This window comes from Corapipo altera, unplaced genomic scaffold (genome assembly GCF_003945725.1).
Source record: "Corapipo altera isolate COAL_440 unplaced genomic scaffold, ASM394572v1 224, whole genome shotgun sequence".
Taxonomy (NCBI): Eukaryota; Metazoa; Chordata; class Aves; order Passeriformes; family Pipridae; genus Corapipo; species Corapipo altera.
In genome coordinates, this window is record NW_020884959.1 from 1,466,815 (window position 1) to 1,487,812 (window position 20,998).

At 39.3% G+C, this 20,998-nt stretch overlaps 1 long non-coding RNA gene across 2 annotated transcripts; it reads right to left on the bottom strand.

Moving 5' to 3' along the window:
* Positions 1-173: 173 nt before the first annotated feature.
* Positions 174-18,755, bottom strand: LOC113956916. Of its 2 annotated transcripts, XR_003531012.1 has the most exons (6): positions 18,593-18,755; positions 15,784-15,850; positions 12,854-12,899; positions 6,788-6,872; positions 5,724-5,877; positions 174-502 (listed from the first exon to the last, which is right to left on the bottom strand). It is a non-coding gene; the product is annotated as an uncharacterized LOC113956916 (long non-coding RNA). The 2 variants fall into 2 exon arrangements; XR_003531010.1 differs by lacking the exon at positions 15,784-15,850.
* Positions 18,756-20,998: the final 2,243 nt, after the last annotated feature.

The window sequence follows — 20,998 nt, forward strand, 5'->3', positions numbered from 1 at the left end:
AACAACACAGCAGTCATGCTTCACAGGAAAGGGATAACATCCTCCAGTGCAGCTGATAAGAGCAACAATTTACAAAGCAAGAGATCCGTTATGCAGTGAAAGCTTTATTACCATGACTCGATGTTACATCTACAACACATAAGGGTTAATCATTGCAGCAGTTTGCAGCTGGTTTGTGCTCTCAGGGGAGTCATAGCAATAGACTTCTGTGTGTAAGACAAGGTCAGCCCTGCTCTCCTGGGGTCAGCGGGCCACGTGATAACACAACTCCGAAACTTCGGCTCCGGGCAGACACAGGTGCCAAACCCATTTTGTGGTCTGTTGTAGAGCACTTCTTGTGGTTTTTATTCTCCTCAATAAAAACACATCCATAGCTCTGTGGTACATAATTGGAGGGTGAGTTCTCGGAGCTACCCATCAGTGAGAGTTTTCCGTGGCAGCAGTGGGTTCAGGAGTTTGCCGAGTACATGTAACATTTCACGGGAGACTTATTCTTAGTGGACTGAGAAAACAGAGCAGTCAATGCTGAGTTTAAGGGCCAAATCCTGCATAATTTGTTCGGTCTCTTGGTATAAAATGCTCACATGCGTAAAGTGAGCAGAAATTGGACTGTAACATTTTATTAATATTTATCTTCTACTGTTACAAGACACAACAATAATCAAATAAGAAAAACTTTAATCCTCAAATGCAGCTTTAATCTTCAAATTGGTTAGCTTATCAGAGGGGTAACATTTATTTTCAAAGACAGGCTGCTCAGAATGATCAGCTGAAATAGAAACCTATAAGTGAAAGGATGTAAGTTTATTGGGCAGTGTTGTCTATATTTATAGTTTCTGCTCAACCCATATTTCTGGTTTTATATGCATGTGTCAGAAATTAATATATGGTAAACTTCACCAACAGTTTTAGGAGATCCTAAAATATAATAAAATCAATAAATGATGTTCTGGCATAAATGTTTCTGTAGCTGAGGGTGGTCAGGTTCAAAGGGCAACATCTGACCATTTCTCTTTCCCACCCTGCTGTGGAGTAAGACCCTCCCCTCAACTTCAAATCACTGGGGAGAGGGTAATTTAAGCTATACTTGATGTACCCTATACATCACTGTCTTCAGGACCAGGTTTAAAATTAAACTCTGATGTACAAAGTTAAACAAAAATGAGATAAAAATTGGCAGGGGTTGAAGAGGGTCAAAGTAGTCAAAACACAAGGTAGACTATTGCTTCTTTTGATTTATGTTATTCTGTGCACTAAAAAAAATAAAATTATAGCTCTTGTGGAGACTTTTTTCATTGAGAATAACGCATTCCTAATTTGTTTTCTATAGACTTATAGGCATTTGCTCTGGGAGTTGGAAGCATTTATTTATTTTTTTATTTATTTATTATTTATTTATTTTGGTGGGGGCAGAATATCCCAAACTGTCAGCAGAATATTCAAATTATCATTAGATGCAACCTTTGTCACTCAACAGCAAGTGGAGCAGAAGAGTATTTCACCTTCCATTAGTGGTTATCTTACAATGCATACATCTATAACCTTGTATGCCTGTAGAGTTTTGCTTTCAGGCAAGTCTTTTAAACACAAACAATGTGGTACAGTTACATTTGGTAGCAGAAAGAAGGAGTTCAGTGAATGTTTCCTTTTGCATGTTTTACATGCACATAATGCAGTTACCCTCCAGAAATTCAGTACAGGAAAGATGCCAAACAGCAGATTCTTTTGAAACCAATTCAAGAAAATCCTTGCAGGAAGTAAATTTTTTATGATGTAGTCAACTTTTCCACATATTGCCATTTACATGGTTAGTGTGTGGACTACAGGCAAAATAATTTGGAATTGTAATCTTTATTTTCTATAATATGGTAATGAAATCAACTACTATCCACTAGAATCAAATGAATTTCTCTCTGCTACTCCAGTGGGAGGAATAAAAGGGTTCTACTGGCTAAACTGCCAGGCTAATGGGCAAATGAAGAAAAATCAGGTCCTTGGATGGCTAACAAATAAAAAATGCTTATTTTAAATAATGGTGGACATATACAGATCTTGAAATCTTTTAAAAACTGATTAAGCAAGCTTTTTCCAAAGGTTTTTAATTGTCATACTTGAAAGTCCTATTGACTTCATATGGATTACAGCTGGCTGAAGTGTGGCCATGTTGTTAGGCTGTACAAGGGCACGAGACAGCAAAGGCCTCTCAACTCTGAAAATGTCTGAACTTGATTAAAAATCTAATAGGAGAAAAACTTACGCTGTCCAGGCAATGATAAAAAAAAGCTTTTCTAGCACTGTTTCATTAATATTGACAATGATGATCCTTGGTTGTTATTAATGTAGTGAGGTCCTGTTTGCCATCTACTATTCAGATTTTAATCTTTCCCCAAAAGTCTAAGCGATGTGTTGTGTAAAATGCACTTTGTACGTGTGATGGTGCAGGATTGACCTGCATATATGCCTTTAGTATACCTAATTTGGCAAGCATTTATGTCCTAATTAATAAATGCAATTCTTCACAAACACTTGATTGAAAAGCATAAATGCAGTAATGCACAAATGGCAGGTTGTTTTGCAGATACAGCCAGCAAAGGTAAAGATCAAATGTTAGAATGAGTCTACTGTTTGGGATCTACTGTGCCAAACCCTCTGAACTGAACAGCTGGGCAATATTTTTTTGTATTAAGACTTTTTTAATATCTTATTTTTGTTTAAAACTCTTGTGGTGTCACATAGAAGATATGTTTTGCAACTATAGCAGATCACATGTAACAAAGAGCAGAGAAAAGAGCTATTTGGTTAGGAAATTATAATCAAAAAATTTTCCTATGTCCATTACACTTCGGGAATCAGAGGAAACTATGAATTAAGGAGATGACCACAAAAGTTACAAGGAATTGCTGCAGCATTCACAAAATATGTAAATGCTATGAGAACTGTAGTATCTTAAAATGAAGGTTCAGAAAGAATACAGGAGCCACTCTGAGGCTGGTAACTGCTCAGAAATCAGGTGAAGAACAAAAAGATATAAGAAATACAAAAACCAAGAGATTCTCAGCTGCTCGAAATACCTGTAACCCCTTAAAATAACATGCTTAGCACGAGTGATATCTCTTCCTGATTTATCCATGCAGCAATTAGGAGTTGTTCTTTAGGAGAGGTGCATGGCACAGAAAATGAACTGATTGATTCCTCCTTGCACCGAGTAGTTGATTAGGGGTAACTGATCTGTTTATAGATGTTACACTGAGTGCGTTACTGCTCACAATCATCCAGGACTTGGATACTGAGGGTGTCTGAGAGTGTCTGCTCAAGAAGGGCCTAATTCAGAACTCATCAGACTCAGATAACCAGAGTGCACAGGGTTCTGGATGAGGCCTTTTCCACCCCCCTGTCTGGAGGGGAGATCTCCATTCCAGTGCAGCTGTGAGATGCAGTTTTCCACACTGTCTTATGCTGCCCATTTTTAGTGCACTGTATTCTAGAATTGACATGTACAAATTCTCTGTACTGTTTATTAATGACATTTTTGCAGTCCCTGTCTTTACCAAGGAAAGAAATTGTACCTGAAATTTCCTCTGAGTGTGTTCAGATTTTACAGTTCTTTGCTCAGGTACTTGCAAAGGTATCGTGCTCTAAGCAAAGATAAAGAACTGAGTCTATTATTTAATAACCCCCTTCTGACTAATTAGCATTCACTCAATGAATGAAAGCTTTGCAGAGGTCCAGTCAAAGGCCTAAGCACCATTTAAGTCCAGCTTATTCCTCAAGGCACCTCTGAACTGAATTGGGCCCCATTTTATTAAATTACAATAGAAAGACTGCCATGTCAAGTATACTGATGCTGAAAGACCCAACCTCCCAGGACCTCACACAGATAAGTAATCATCACTTATGCTAATAGCACATTTGACTTCCGTGGGATGACACATGAGGATGGACTACTTACTTGACTAAGATTAGTAAGAACAGGCATGTTACACAGAACAAATGACTTCTAAATATCCAGCTGCAGCAAAGTGCTGACTCCCATCACTGAGTGTTGGGAGGGTGAATGAAGGGCAGGATATGATCTCTAGAAACCTCCCTGAATACTATTATTGAATTGGTGACAGTTTTGCAGATTTCTAACTCATAATAAACCTCAGCTCAGTGACACACTTCTCTCCAGTTTCCCAGCTCTGTTTTCCTTTTTTTTTTTTTTTGCGTAATCCAACAATCCATTTAAATGATTTTCTTTTTCACTCTTTCTTATTCAGTGTTTGCAAATTAATTTTGTGGGTTTGAAAGGTATTTAAGTAACAGCCATAAAGCCACAAGCTCTCCTGTTACCTTCAGAGCAGACTACTTGGTAGCATCTCTACACTGCCCTGCCAAGGTTCCTCCCCTCTGCTCTGCTGGGATCAGTGCAGTCTCTATGCTCATTTAGTCTTTGGCTTCTCCCTTCAAAGCTGACAATAATGGCATCATACAGGGTATACCATTCCAGTGATTTTTGTCTCATAAAATTCCTAACTCTTAGGCCTCTGTTTAATACAATTTTGTTCCACACAGGTCACAGAAACAGATTTTGGCCCTTATGGTCTATTAAGCCTCTGAATCAACACTCCAGGAAGGGAAAAATCTTTATGTCTAACCTGACTTAGTTTCACTTCATTGTTCTTGAATTTGTCAAGGTCCAATTTTTGCTTCTTATTTTGTTTCTAATTTAAAAAGTATTTTGTTGCTCTCCCTGTTTTTTCCATCCTGACCAGACTTTTAAAAATTATTCTTTTTTATTTTTTAATCACTGGCCTGAAAAGCTTTTTCTGAAAGTAATGTACTAGCGACCACTGAGGACTGGCTTCTAGGGATTTTATGAATCCAAGGTCAATTTATTCCTAAGAGCGGAAAAAACATAAATGATGAAAAATATTTCTGGTACATGCATAATAACTGGTATAAATATTGCATCTAACACCAAAATCCCAAACACTACAATCTGTTTACCAAGGGACCCGTAAATCCAGTTTTGTTTCACCTATAATGTAGGGTCTGTATAAATGCCACAAAGTCGAAGAACATAAGTATGACATCATTAGTAGTGTTCTTAATTGAGTATTTTCCTGTTTCTTGGGGGCTTCTAACTCAGCTGTAATGATTGTTCCATGTGTGTGCACCTGGGTGTTTTGCCAATCACATAAGTGAAACAAAAATGCTCTAATTTCTACAACTTTGCTTTCATTGCACTGTAAAGCACTAAAAGGAGAAACAGTTTCCTGAAGAACTCCTCCATAGCAGGCTCTTGAACAAGATGACTGTTTCTAATAAGCAACAGCTGTCGTTGTGGTTTTACTAGTCAAATGATTCATGTCTTTTCCTCAGAAATGATAAGTGGAACAAATGTTTACTTAGATATGTAACAGAGGAACAATTGAAAAATAGTAGACTGTCAAATAGAAATATTTTCCTGTTATCTGATTCTTGACAATTAGTCTGAACTGGTTTTTAGTCGAAAGGCAGTGTTATAGTGGTGCAGTTAGAATGGTGAAGAGTTTAGCTCACAGAGTTCTGCAAACCAAATTCAGCAGGCTGGTGTGTGAATGTCTGCAGCAACCCAGCGGATCTGAGGGGGCACAAGCACCTCTGTACAAAGTCCTACATCCGCCCCCCCCCCCCCCCCCATTCCTGGCAGACTCCCCTCCTAAATTTAGTCATCTTTGAAAGGGAGACAGTGAACTTACCATTTCCTCTCATTTTTGATGTCTTCAGGGAATACCAAAGTGCTGCTCTGCTGCTTGGTCTTTAGTGAATATCCTCTGTTGGCTGCTGCCTCCCTGGGATCTTACAGGGCCTTCTGGGAGCAGCGAAGTGTTCTAACACAGGAGATTCCAGGCTCTGTCCAAGGACAAAAAGATCACGTTACCCTTCGGATGCTGGGAAGGAGAACCCAACAGACCCTTGATGTATCTCTGCTGAGCCTGGAAACTGCTGCAGTCAGAGAGATTTGACACCCCTGTGGCATTGCAGGGCTTGAGGTACATTTTTGTTAAGTGCTAGAGGAAGCAGTGGCAAACTTGTACAAGCTTAAGACAGCATCAAAAAAACGGTGTTGTCTGCCTTTCAAGGGGGTCTGGGAGACACATGAGGATGGAGAAGGCCAAGGGAGCCTTGGGATGCCCAGTGTGCAAATGAAATCAGTGTGCATCTCTAACTTATTTGGATTTGCATGGATGCTTGCCAGTATAATAGGGTTTAAATCCATCTTTATTTTGCATAGTTTCTGGACTTTGTTGCTTTTTCAGAACTCTCTCTTCAGAATCACTGTATGGCACAACACTGCGTTGTACAGAGAGATTGTCAGAGCCTTGGTTTCCCATCTGTAAAAAGAGGTAATATTTCCTTTCTCCCAGCCTTTATTCAGCTTACAAGGCTCCTGGGACTAGAATTCTTTTATTGCATGTTTCTGTATTGTCTCGCACAACAAGACCCTGATCTCAGTTGAAGTCTGTAAGTATCTCAGAAATATAAATAGATAATAATAAAAAGATGATTTTGACACAAAATGGAATTTTATATTCTGGAGAGTGAAATAAAATATGTACTAAAGTCTACTAAAGTGTAACCATGAGATCAAATGATAAAATTCTTCTGGCAACAAAGAGTTGACACAAATTTGTGAGATTAAACTGAACCAACTCAACGGAGGCCTGTACTGGTGGTTTATTCATATAAAGTATATGAAAAAAGTAAGTGAGATGATCAAATTACCCTCACAGCATGGATTTTGACATGGATGTAGACTAACTGAGTCACCGGAGGACTGAGCAGGTGCGTGGTTCTAATTATACCCTCAGTCTTGTGAGGAAGGAGCAAACTTCCCAGTTGCTTCCCTGGTGGAGATAAGGTGTTATCAGCCATCAGCAAATGAGAGGGGAGAACAAGGACAAGGCACCTGATGGGAGAAAGAGGAGGAGAGGAGGGGGCGAGGAGAGCATATTCATAATGCTACTCATCCTTTAGAAATGTGTACACACATCGACTCTGAGCCTTTGGATGCCACTTCTAGTACTCATTTCTTGTGTCTCTGAGTAACCCTTATGGCAAGGCACACAAAATTCCTTTTTAACATTTTCTCTTTTGTGGGCCTGTAGTGAGATATCTGGCTAAATATAATGATTTATTTGTTTATCAATTACTCAACAACGTGCACACTAGGAGTTACAATCCAAACAGTCCCCCACACAGGTTTTTATCACCATATACTATATCCCTAGGGAAATACACATCTTTTTTTCAGGAGTATAAATGGACATTTCTATAAATTGTAACTACTTGGGTGCATGTAATATGCAATATTATTCATCTTTGTATTCCAGGTGAATCCAGACTAGACTACCAGCCTCTGGGGAAGCCTGCTTCATATAATTATCAGTATTCAAAGAATGATTGTAGATGTTGTAGCTTAACAGCAGGTGAATGGTCCTTATCTGAATATTAAATAAAGTGCAACTGGATTTCTAGGTTATCTCTGGCTAAATGTTTGCAAAGTCATTAGTGAAAGCATGCAGGTATAATCCCCACCACTCTTCTTCTTAAAAAGATTTCCACTTTTGTTTTTAATTCCTTTACAGGATGAACTGTTCATCTCCCCTTCCTATACACACAATCTTGTCCCTTGATTGGACTACCAGAAACATCAAGGAAGCTGCCTTGTAAGTAGTACCTACACTTTTTATTTTTTTCAATCCTAAACAACAAAAGGAACCTAGAGAAGAGTGACAAAGAGAAAGATTTATTATTTCCTCCAAGGACTATCAGAACTCTGAGTGTTGGGAAAGGCTCTGTGGTAAACTGCTCCTTTGTCCTCCCAAGTTCTGGGAACTTTAGCTCTATATTCAGTTTCCTTATTGCATGACCTAAGAGAAGCTCTATGTATTTATTTAGTAAAAACCTTTCATTATTGTTTTAAAATGGAGGATTTAATATGCTTGAACACTGGTTTAGTAGCTTGAATGTGGATGTTACATGAAATGTAGTAGATAGTAGCTGTGAGAGAATTAATAGAACAAAGAAAAGGAACAACCTCCCCTGCTGAGCAGAAGGGACAGACGGGACCCAGCAGAGGAAAATTACTAGAGATAAAGGAAGAAGAATTACCATGGGACTATATAACATAAGATTTTCAAGGCACAACTCATGTTTAAGACCCTAGATGTGAAGAACGCAGTAGTCCTACATTTTGAAGAGGAATTTTCAAGGCAGACCTACTCTACAAAGTAGCTAGGCCAGGACATCACCTGCTTCCTTTGCACCCACCTCAGCCTGGGCCGTCAGTGGCAATGCATGTTATCACAACAACTGCAGATATTTGATTTCATTTGAATACAAAAATAATAGAACATTAAATTAAATATTATTTAGCTGAATATTAAAACGCAAACACAACCCCTCCAAAATGGGGCCATCACTACAGTAAGCTATACACTATTTATTTGTACATGGATTCCCATTTGTTCTGAGCTGTAACACAGCCTGAGTTTTCAGCATGGCATAGCTGACCATCTTTAGTTTTCAAGCATTATAGCTCTCATTGCTGCTGCTTCAGGCTTCTGCAGAGTCAGGCAGATGTTACTACACTCATCTACAAGGCCTTCTGCTCATCTTTGCAGAAAGGCAGGGTAGAAACACTTTTTCAGGAAGGGAGGAGGGAAAAACAGTGAGCACAATTTTGTGTTTAGCTCTGAATTGCCCAGCAAGCCACACAGCCTCAGGGATGAGGGAATACAAGTGGCTCTGCTTCTACGTACCAAAGTCCTGGTCCCTTCCATAACAAGGGGAGAGTTTTTTCTAGCACATGAGCACTTCTGTGTATTTTTACTTAAGTAAGAATATAAAGCTCATGACTTTTGGAAATGCACTGATTCAAACTCTTCCATCAAGAAATGGGTATTATGTAGCTCTCTAACTTTTCTAGCTTTGTTCCTTGGGACATCTACAGTGGATGTTGCTGTGGGCTCACTCTGGGCTTTGTACCTATGTTACCATCACCAGGAATTTAGGAAACACAGCCTAGAGCTGTCAGGCTTTTTCCAATCCCATATTTCTAACTATTTTTATATGAAAATGAACTGTACAATAATAACAGTATCAGCTCTGATATTCCTGCTTTCACAGAGTTAGAAAGAAAAAAAAGAAACTAAATAAGTAATGTTTTTTGGTTGTGCTTGTAGTGGAGATAGTCTGCTTTTGCAGGGAAGGGCTCTGCACATTTAGTCAGGAGCCTTTAGTGACCATCTCAGAATTTCTCCTCTAGGACCAGAAGTACTCTATTTTGAGTGGAACAAACTGCAAAAGTTAACAACTGTTTTCTATCTGGCATTTTTTTTATATGTATTAAAAACCTCTCCAACCCAACCAACAATGGCTTCACTGAAAAAAAAAAAAAGCAAAAAAGCTCACAAAAAAACTCTTCTACACAGTTTAGAACCCAAATTTTCATTTTTGCTTAAATGTGAGTCACCTGCAGGCACTGGTATTAGTTCTCATTTAACCTTAAACATTTTCTAATGACACTTTTTAGCAATACCTGATCTCATGTCATTTGCATTCATTACTATTTTTATATTCTCTTGAAGCACTTAAACACCTCCTGATTAAAAAGTAAGCTCTTTAAGAGGCCATTTGCACCTAGAAGCCAATGGCCAAATCCAAATCCACTCAAAGCTGGTGGAAATTTTAACACTTATTTCAATGGTGAAATCATAATTTGGTCGAAGTGTACAGTAAAGCAGAAGATGATTTGCTTAGGGAGTGATGAGGGTTGGCTTTGTCCTTGTCATCAACCACATGCTGGCTGATTTAAGAATGAAACTTGGACCTGCTCACAGAGGCAATCAATCATTAGCCTGGATGCCCTTGTTTCAGCTAGGCTAAGCAGTGGGACAAACAAGGGAATATAATGGGAGAGCAAAATAATAGTGAATTTTGGATACATATTTCTGTATCATATCCTCAAAAATCTTAAAAGCAGTCAGTTTATCCAGCATATGGCTCCTCTGTAGCTGACTGACTGAGGCTGTGGTTCCTGACTGACATTGTGGTCTTTGTTCATAACTTTCACCACTTTCAGAGACAATATTTACATGCAGGAGGGCTGAACAGAATAGCCAGAATAGATGCTGGCTGTAATCTGAGGGTGACATACATGCTTTCCATCACTGATACGGACTCTTGACCACTGCCCCAGCAGGTACTGCCAGGTCTCCTAAGCAGATCTGTGATTTGGCAGAGTTTTTAAATATGTACAGACTAAAACTCCCCCAGCAATGCAGACCTAGTCTCAAGCACTATGGTAAATACTGTAGTACATATTTTACAACTGTACAATATTTACATTAGGAATGTAGTTGTTTCTAAGTCTATGGTAGATACTTGTCTGTCAGATTCTGATGGGAGCAGATTGTGAAGACAGAACCTGTGCTTGTGTCTGGTCCAGGAGCGAGGAGCAGTAACAACACCTTCTCAGCTCCCCTTGAGCAGGGGGGCCCATGGGCACAGAGCTGGTGCTCTGCCACCCTTGCCCGGCCTCTCTGTGTGGCCAGGAACTGCAGTGAGGGTTCATTGACCCCATTCTGGGTTTAAACTCACCAGCCACCCCCACGGAGCCACACTCCATCCCTACAAACTAACAACTTCCATAACACAAGGGGCTGAGCCCTGGCCCAGAGCCCTGGTCACTGGTGCTCCCTGGACCACTATTGAGTACGTGCCCAAGATGTTCACAGCTCTCAGCCCTTCAACACAGTCAGGAGGAGGCCCACAGCAGGTAAATTACTGTTGGCCATGGAAACATTCCTGTATAGGAGAGGGTGTGAGTTACGCAAATATCTACTCTATAAATCTGGTATGTGGCTTTGAAGAAAAACAAAAAAGCCACTTAAAAATTTGTTCCAAATTTGGCCACAGTATAGTTTTGTTAGTTCAAAGAAATGAAGCTAACTTTATTGTTATTTGTGTTTGGATCAAAGAAAACTATGAAAATAAACATTAGACAGAATGATAATCAACACTGGAAAAGAAATGTTTACTAAAGATTTTCTTCTGTGTTCTCTTACCAGCATTAATAATATTTTCTTTTTCTAAAGTTTTCTTGCTTCCTTCAAAGAGATTGATTTCAGTAGAAAGAACAAACATATGCAAATAAACTGAATGATGTTATACCCCCTGCCCCTATCCCCCCAAACTACATCAGATAATTCTATATTGTTAGTCTGCATTACATTTTTATCAGTTTTTTGTCTTAATCAGATATGAAGCTCTTGCAGTACATCTCTCGAACTGGGCTGTGACCCTGATGTGACTCTACAGCACAGAAGCAGCCTTAACCCTGCTGTAATCTAATAGTTCAAATTTAACAGATTTGTTTTTTCAGTGGAAATAATGGCTTCCTGTCACAAAACAGAGACACAGATTACATATCTGATAAATGGCTTTGGCATGATTTTTTCATGTAACACACAATTAACAGTGTTCTTCATAAGATTCATGGTTTAAGGATTTGGTGAAAGCATGAATAAGTTCATTACTATGCCTTTTCTTAAAAAAAAAACACCCTGCACATCTGCTAGTGCTTTAAAAACAAATATTTGCCTGAAAAGAGCTCACCTATGCTTTCAAGTGTTAATTTAGCCTCAAAACATTATACTGAAATTATTACCATTGAGTGCTGATGTATTTTTTTCATGAGGCATATTATTATAATTGATAACCCAAAATGGAAATAGGATAATTCTGATTTTATAAGCTACCACCCATACAGACACTGAAAATTTCCACATTATAGCTATAATTGTTTTTTGTCATGCCATAATCCCCTAAACATTATCAACTAATTAATAGCTGAACAATACATAAGGAGATATACAATTCTTCTACGGACAGAGTTACATATTTTGAAGGAGTTTATTATCTGTAGTTTGGTTTCGAAATCACAGTTCAGATTATGCTTCTGCTGCCTCCACTGGTTATCTTCAGCCCACCCAACCACCAGCCTTACACTGGGAGTTGCTAACTCAGAGCATTTACAATGAGGTAATCATCACCTTGTAGCTGAGTGGTGCGAATGCTGGTCAGATGGCCTGTATTTTATTAACAGAAATAGGGTCACAAGTCAAATACATGCTTGGGGTCAGTGAGCAAATACAAAAGAAGATTAGAGGAACAAAAAAATGTGACTGGAGGGGTAAAATCCCACTGGGGGTTAATCGAGCAGAAATGTATCAAAGAATGTAAACTACCCTTTCTTTTGTTATTCATCGTGCGGGATGTAGTTCCTGTGTCCTGCTGATTCCAGTTGGATAGGGCATCATCTCCCGAGTGCTATCCTTTAATGAGCTCTTTGGGCAGAGCCTTACAGAGGGTCTTCCAGTAATACTCCTACTTAGGCTATTACTACTGCTGCTACTATTAAACAACAACAATAAGAAGAATTAAAACCACTTAGCATAAATATTTAGATCAAAGACTTGCTTCACCTAATATTGCGCTGTGCAATGACTGCTTATAAAAATAGGAGAAAAACAGCATTCAGTGTCACTTCTCTGAGATTCTCTTCTACCTTCAAGGTGAAAAGACTGGACCAAGAATTAACTTCACCAAATTACTTATTTAGCTCCCACTTGCAGAGCAAATTAATTAATAAAAATATTTCTGAAGAGATGGCATTGCATTGCTATAGTTCTAGTTTTTCTAAGACTGTCTTTTCATATTACAGATGAACATGTAAGGAGTCAGCAGCCCTGATCTGCACAGTAAGTACTGGACTTGGTAGGGCCCAAATGGCAGCAGCCAAGAAAAATCATAGGGTACTTACCAAGCAGCAGCTGATTTTCTCTTCTGATACATGTTCATCGCTCTTCCTGTGACAAGAAGCAGAAATTCTGCCTTATTTGAACTACACACATTTGTCTAATTCTTAAAATCCCAGCAGTAGAAAGATTCCCTTTTCATCAATTTCCATTTATTATGCTTGTAGCTACATATTGTAATATGAATTCTTTTATCCATGTATACTGCACATCTATAGATTTTATGTTTTCACACATCACATGAAAAGCATATTTCAAAACTATTGCATTATCGTGTGCCAGAAGAATATTGCTGTGGGAATGCAGACACATTATCCAAAGTACAGTATAAAACAAGGAAGTGAGAGTCAGAAAGGAAGGAATTCTTAGTTCTATGACTACGTGCCACTGACTTACCATGCAATGTTCATAAAGTCTCTTAATCTTATTTTGGCATACTTTATATATAAAATCAGGAACATGTCCTTCTGCAAGGCTGAAATAAATGTTAACTGGTCCAATCATGCCCTTTGAGAGCAAAATTGGGATTTCTGTCATCAACTCCAAGATGGGCCAAATCAGGCTCAGAGATGGTAAATCTTTATTTTCCAAAGATTAAGACTACATAGATGAAAATTTCATGGCCCGATACAGAGTATGGCAGACTACTGAAGACTAACGTGAAATAAAATACTGTAAATGTAAGTATTCCTTGAACCGAAATCAAGGGCTTCCATCATTTTATATCTAGCTATCTATAAATGTTTTCCCATACAATATATTTTCATGCATTATATACCTCCTTCCAGAATATATGTTTTTGATCCCTCATCTTCAAGCAAAGTATATTTCTAACTTATGTATCACCCCTTACGTTTAAAACTAATTATGTGCTTAAGTGTTTTGCTGCACTGAACCTTCATGGGGCCACAGGCAGGATTTCCCTCCTCCTTGGATGAAGGGTGTTATGGCAGTGTGTGCACACTGTGCCTGACCTCAGATCAGCTGCCAGGTTGTGGACACCCACATAAGGATTTTCTTCACAGAACTGATCTTAAAAATGGAAATGTCTGTCTCCTCCAGCTACACTGGCAGACACTGTTTACCCAAAGATCCAGATACACAAGACCTTGTTATCAACTGCAGCTTTTACACAACTTACAAGTAAGTTAGTGGGTTGGAAATCACACATGTTAGAAATATTTTCTGAAGGATATGATCATATTTGCTGCCCTTAAAAGTGTTTAATGTTGCATGTTCATTACACAGATTAGTGTTACTTAATTTATAAGGTTTTAAAAAATGCAAATTAGCACAGAGTGGATTTATAAATGCTTGGAAAATAATAGTATATATCTATTACACACAAAAAATAAAAACTCATATAGCTACATTGACATGCAATTAATAGATTTGGAAAAAGCCATGAGCAAAGTCTTTCCAAGGTTTACATTTCAGTCATTTTAGTCCTTTCTTTGGAATACAGTCCACTAAAACACAACATGCTGAAGTCTTTCTGCTAACTCGGTGTGGAAGCACTACTGAGAAGAGTTAGCTTTTTAATAATGTGGTCAAAATATTTTAAGAAAGATCACTTCATGCACTACAATTAATTACCTTTACATCTGTATTATGTGGAGGAGACATACTGTACACTTTGGACAGCAGTGCTGAGATGTATTGAGGTTCGCATAATGCCAAAATGCTGTATTACTACTTACAGGCTTGTGAATAAGAATTTTACTACAGTCACAACATATACATTGGGCTCTTCTAGTACATTGATCACTCAAATAAAAAGAATGTTTTTGATCTGCAAAGAAGATGAGCAAAAAGTAAGTCTGCTCTTCTTAACTCTGCATTAGGTGAAAAAATGAACTTTGATCTATCATATTGCAGAGCTGCTTGTATTTCAGTGGCAATTTATCAATTTTTAATAGTCAAAGCTCCCAAGTAGCAAAAGCTTCTTAGACTTCCTAATCTAATAGTCATTATTTAAAATTTTTATTCTGTATGACTTACTGTTCAGAAGCAAGAAAGCAACATAATTTCTTAAGAATTCTTTTTTTTTATAAGAATCGATGAAATGGAGTCCAACACTACTAATTTTGTTCCTACTCATGCTGGTGTAAAAACAGTGCAGAATCCCACCAGAATCCCACCTCAGTATATCTTAACATTTCTTACCTAATCTAACAGCACAGTGTATCAGCAACAGGACTGACTTAAGGTCAGGATACAGCAGCACCACCATCCCTTAAGGGAATTCTTTCTCCTTTTGGGATTGCAGCCCATCCGTGCCATCACCCTGTCAGTGCTGGGCTGGGGGCTCAGCTCTGCCTCCCGTGCCCCTCCAGCCCCAGCTCGGGTGTCTCCCACCCTGCAGGGAGCAATTAGGAAGCTCTCACTGTTCCCCAGCCACCACGGCTGCTGTAATTTGTAGGGGATATAACAGGTCTCTCTGCTTCCTCCCCCAGCACCAGAAGGGTGAGAGAATCATTCCCAAGCATCCAGCTCCACGGTGAGTCCCAATTTTTCTATGTAAGGTGAGCCCTGTATTCCTAAGACAATGGAGTCGTGAGGATATTAAGCACCCTGTGGGCCTACCAGAGGAGTGATTCTAAAATAAGCTTAAGACTGTCTAATATTAAAAAGTTGACCTTGGCAAGCCCAAAGCACAAGGAGGAGCATTTAAGACTGCAGATCTAAACTTGCATGTTGTTATTGCTAGACATTAAACCCTAAGGTCAGAATTCAGAATTCAGCCACTCCGACTCAAAAATACATCAATGTATTTGCTAAATGGAAACCACTCTCGCATCACATCTTATCATAATGTCACAAAACGCAGAAAATTACAAATCAGTTTTAAGGCAAAATACATGACAGCAAAATATGAGTACACAAAAACTACATTAAATATCAGTCTTCATTTGTCCCTACCACTTCAGCTTACCTCTCAGTTCAAAACTACTCTCTGCAGCGCACAGCTTGAGATAGTCTAAGATCCATTTTAGAGTGGACTGAAATATAAATGACAGTTCGCGCTACACATGAACATAGACAACTGTATAAAATATTTAAATAAAGACAGAAAAGAACAGAGGAAACCAACAGAGCCTTTGGCAGACCCAGCCTTTGGGAATTTAGCAGCTTGAGATTCATTGCAAATTTCATCTTTAATGTTATTTTTAGTTCAATATTTTGTAGCACTCAGAAGTAAATCTTTGTGTGCTGTCTCTCCTCCTGCTTGTGCTGCTTCCTTTTCTGATCTTTTCTTTTAAAGAAACCCAATATATTTTCAATACAATTGATTTGTGACATGTTTTGTGATATTTGTTAAAGTTATCCTGTTTCTTCATACAATTCAGTGAAAACCATCGCACTGTTTTTCTTTTTAAGTGCTGAATATTGCTCATCATAACTGAATATAAACGAGACCCCCCAACAGTCTTTGTTTCACCATACCTTGTGTTGCATTAAATTCTCTGACATTAAATTTGATTCTCGGGTTAGGGTCAAACTTTTTTTAACCTCTCACCACTGCTCCAAATACTGCCACACACAGTGCATTTCTGGAGCAGTTTTGATTTTATCCTGGAATCTGTTCTTTGTCTCTCTCTGAAGCAATCTGACTGGAATGATACACAATAACACAGAACTGGAAGATGCTGCAGAGAGGATGCTGGATAACTACCAGCTGTAGGAAGATGGAAACACTGCCTCACATCGTCTCTCTTTCCTGCTCCTGCCTGCACAGGGTGAAATATGGGAGACTGGGGAAAAGCACAAATCCTTCCACACTGCTTCCTGCACACTGGATGGCTCTCCAGCTCCCTCAGGCTCACCTCTCCTGTTGCTGTGCCAGACAAGCCCACACAGTTACTGGCTCCTTCTCTACCTGGCCAGGGACCACAGAGGCCAAGGAAACAAGTCTGGAGGTGTACAGGCAAATCACTGCAGGCCAAAGCAGGGTGCACAGCACAGCCCTGTCAGCCACCCCACGGAGAGCATCCCACACAGGCTCTCACCCAGCACCAAGCACAACACAGCCTGGGTGCAGGTGGAAAAGAAACAATCACATTTACATCAGGTACCAGGGAGTTGGCATGTGAAAATGGAAATTACCAAAGCTTCTGAGAAGCTCTGACTTCACACCCTAGTCCACCCCACTGTACTTTGCTGTCTGTCCATGCTCAGGTGACTTGTTCAAAGCCTAGCCCTAGCTTTTTAATTGACTTTCCAGGCCTTTCCCCTTCTTGCTGTTGCAGAGAACTCAGTGAACACACTCTCCCATTGCTACACTTATGACTTAATAGTTGTGCCACAGATCATGGCATTACAAATGGATTATTTCATATATTATGCAAATGATAAGAGCATTGTGATGTGACATAAGATGTGAACCATATAGGACATATAAGTCTAAGGTTACTTATCTGTGCAGTATGAACACTATAAAGCTATTTTTGCTTTAATTAATTCTAATTTCATCAGACTGCAGTTGGAGTTGGGAATTTTTCCTTTTTTCATGGCAAGACTCACAAGAGGAAGAGCTTGCCTGATCATAAGGCTTTAAAATTGCAAGAGAGATTTTCTATTTCAAAAACCTAATTTCTAACATATAGAGCCATTATTCAACAGTTGCCACAAATAGAAGGACTAGGAGCCCCAATTAAATGACCAGGCATCAGTCTTAAAACAAACAAAAGAAGTATTTTATCCTCACAGTGCATAATGAAATTACAGAACTCATGGCCACAGGATGGTGTGGAGGTCAAAAGTGTAAATGGACCATAAAAGGGATTACATGAAATCATGCAAACGAAATCCATCACCAGCTACTAAACATGATGATCAAGATCCAGCCTCCAAATCAAAATGTCTCTGACACTGATCCTCAGAGGGCAGGAGCACACAGGGGAAGAAGGATTGCTCTGTATGAGTGATATATCAGAGTTCATACAGTTTTTCCCTAGACATTTGCTCCTCTCACTCTCAGAGGGAAAACACTGGTCTACATGGACATTTTGTCTGACTCAGGATGGCAGCTTCTGTATGAGTTCTAAAGTCTTCAAAAATCCTAACTCATTTCATTTGACACTGTATGTTTGAGAAATGTTTCCACTTAAAATTCAAGATAATTAGGAAAAAAAGCCTATAAAGAGTCAAACAGAGGGCAAAAATAAACCAAGGTACCCAGAAAAGCTGGAGTTCAGAACATTTTCCATGCAAGTCATATTTTGCCATATATCTGTGCTTCAGGATCTCATTTTGCACTACAAAAAATATTTCCATCTGATGGTTGCAAAGAAGGAAGTTAACAATACAGAAACCTACTCAGTGTCCACCTTCCAAGGTCTGCTGGGAGGCTGAAGCACATCTGACAGTTGAGAACCATCTCATAAATCTGAAATGTGTCCCTGTGGCCCCTGCAGCACTGAAATCACTGCTCACCATTGCTTTCACTGCATTGAATCATTTGGGCCTCTCCCTTTCTGTGTGAGTCAGGTTTTGAAAGCTGAGCTTCCTCTAGCCTGTAGGATTCATAAACACCTGCCCCATTAACCCAGTTTCACTATTTGTCTAATGACAACCACAAGTAATGACCTGATTCCAGTCATGTCAATATTCTGCCAAAAACTACCATTTTGCCCTCTTAGCCACCTCCTCCCACCCACCCATAGGTTATGGAACTGTGGGATGGTTGCCAAAGAAATGCAATAAAAAGTAGGAAATGACATATACAAATAAAATTCACTTACCTAAAAGCCCTGTACATCAGATCTCTTTGTGCTGCCTCCTCCCCCACCATCTACTCCTTTACTTCCAGCACTTGTTTCTCCTTTCTCTGAATTTCCTCTTTCTTTGCTGCCCTTTTCCTTCACATGTTCTACTTTCTGTTCTTTCTTTTTCCCTCCTCTTTTTATGCCCTAGTTTTTTCCTTTGGCTGAAAATGAATAAATGAATGCTTTCACAATTTTCCCTTTCTTCAGAGACAGTAAAGCATTATGGTGTCACTTTACCATTTTTGCTCCCTCTTCCCAGTTTTTCTGCCACTACTTCTGTTGTTGTTTTCCACTTTTTCTCTGGCCTTCCTCCCTAGCAATCACTTCCTCCTTGCAAGTACTCCTTCCTCAGTGACTTCATATGCTCCTTCTCTCTGTGGAGCTCCTGTTATCTTCCAGTGCAGTTTGAAACAATCCAAATTTCCGGGTGGATTTGTTGGGCTTCTGAAGTTTTGATGGTGGGTAAAAGTCATCCTAAATATGTAAGGCAATACTGAGGTAAGTTTCTGGGTGCACAGATGTGGCTTTAGGGGGAAGCAGGGATGTGAACTGGAGTGGAGCTGAGCCCTATTCCAGTTGTTGGGGGAAATATCCCCCCGATAAACTCTAAGTCATTTATTTCACTCTTATTTCCTTAGCCTTCCAAATATTCTAAGTCATTGCCTTCTGAGTGCACTTACAGGATGCATCCCTAAAATCTGGACTCTTTAACCTCATGGATGCCTCTCCTGCCAAGAGTACACAATATTAGGAACAGCACTCTGGTTTACCTTGTAGTTGCTCACATTGTCCTGACGCTTAAAACCCCTCTGAAGCCTGTCCATGGATCCCAGCAGGTAAGTTTACTGCTCTAATTTGGGCTGCACTTGCTGAGCTGTGGCCCCTTGCAGCTTTGCAGGGTTGTGTCTAAACATACAGTCACTACACACACGTTTCCCAAGGTTTAAATAGGCTATAAACCATTCACTCATTTCAATTCATCCCTGTGCTCCTTCATTCCTGTTAGGCATAAGTACATTCAAGACTTAAAGGGAAAAACAGGATTTCAGGTTTGTGAGATAAGATGGTGAAAAAATGGAAGCAGCACTAGCTTTAGTATATATTTTCTATGCTAAGAATTGAGAGAATGAGGGATTAGGTCTAAAGTAAAGTGCAGAGAATGGGAAAGAGCCTGACTAGCTGAGAATTTCATGCTGTACACATAATTCTAGGAATAATCTTTTTTGTGTTTCTGTTCTTTACCTTTTTAACAGCACAGTTACCCGTGACAATGTCATTTGAACAAGACATTTTAAAAAAACACACAAGCCACCTTAATAAAATACTGTACACAGCTCAAACAACAAAAGAAGAAATCCTATTTTGGGGTCTTCTCTCAATTTATATTAATGATCGGTTATTTTATGGAAGAATTGCACAATATGGGTTTTCCCTGCTTGTTCATAATAGGTCATTCATTAAAGAAAATACTGGGAAATTATTTTCTGTGTCAGTGGATACAGGATGCCATCTGGGAGCTGGAAAAAATGAACAGAAATCAGACCGAAAAGAAATGATTAAAAACATGAAATTAGTTGCACTTATGGAAACCAGACAACTACTTTAAAAAACCCCAGACCCATCAGATAGGCTGCAATAATTGGCACATTGTCCATTTGCACAAGCGATGCACTTACTCGCAGGAGCCGTCAGTGCCTCCATCAGGCCCTCGATGATTCACCCCCACCATTTCCCCTGGGTCCTTTCCTTTTCTCCTGCCTCTCCAGAGCCTCCTGCTCCCCCTTGGTCCCAGAGTCACCATGGATGCTCTTTGCCATCTCCTCCTGCAGCTTTTCCCAGCTGTCTGCTCGCTGGCACTTCTCCATTCCTCTTGTTTCTGCTTCCAGTTTTCTGCTCCCTTTATTCCAAGGTGCTTTTCTACAAACACAAGGCTGTTGTGATGCATCAGTCGTTCTCCTCCCCAGGTTCAAAAACAACAGGTGGATCAGAAAACCCCTTAAAATGTGAAATGGTCTACTCTGACTCTGATTCTAGGATAACCTAAAATTAAATGTTCATCTTTCCAGGGTGAGGTGGGTGGCTGAAGTTATGCCTACATCAGCTGATAAGGAAATCACAACAATATAGTGATAAATATATTAAAATGAATATGGCCATATGCCAATTTCCCCCCCTCATAAATAAGACTCTTGTTTACCAAATGTTCAATTTTGGTTATGTCACTATAAAAATCAAGCAGCTGGTAATTCAGGCTTGATTAGCAGGTCTCCAGTTTTGATTAGTAAATTACTGTAGTAATCAAGGTTAATTCTCATTTCAGAGCTATGCCACAGATTTTATTTCTTCCAGAGAACTGGGTTTACCATTCTGGAGAAGGAATAT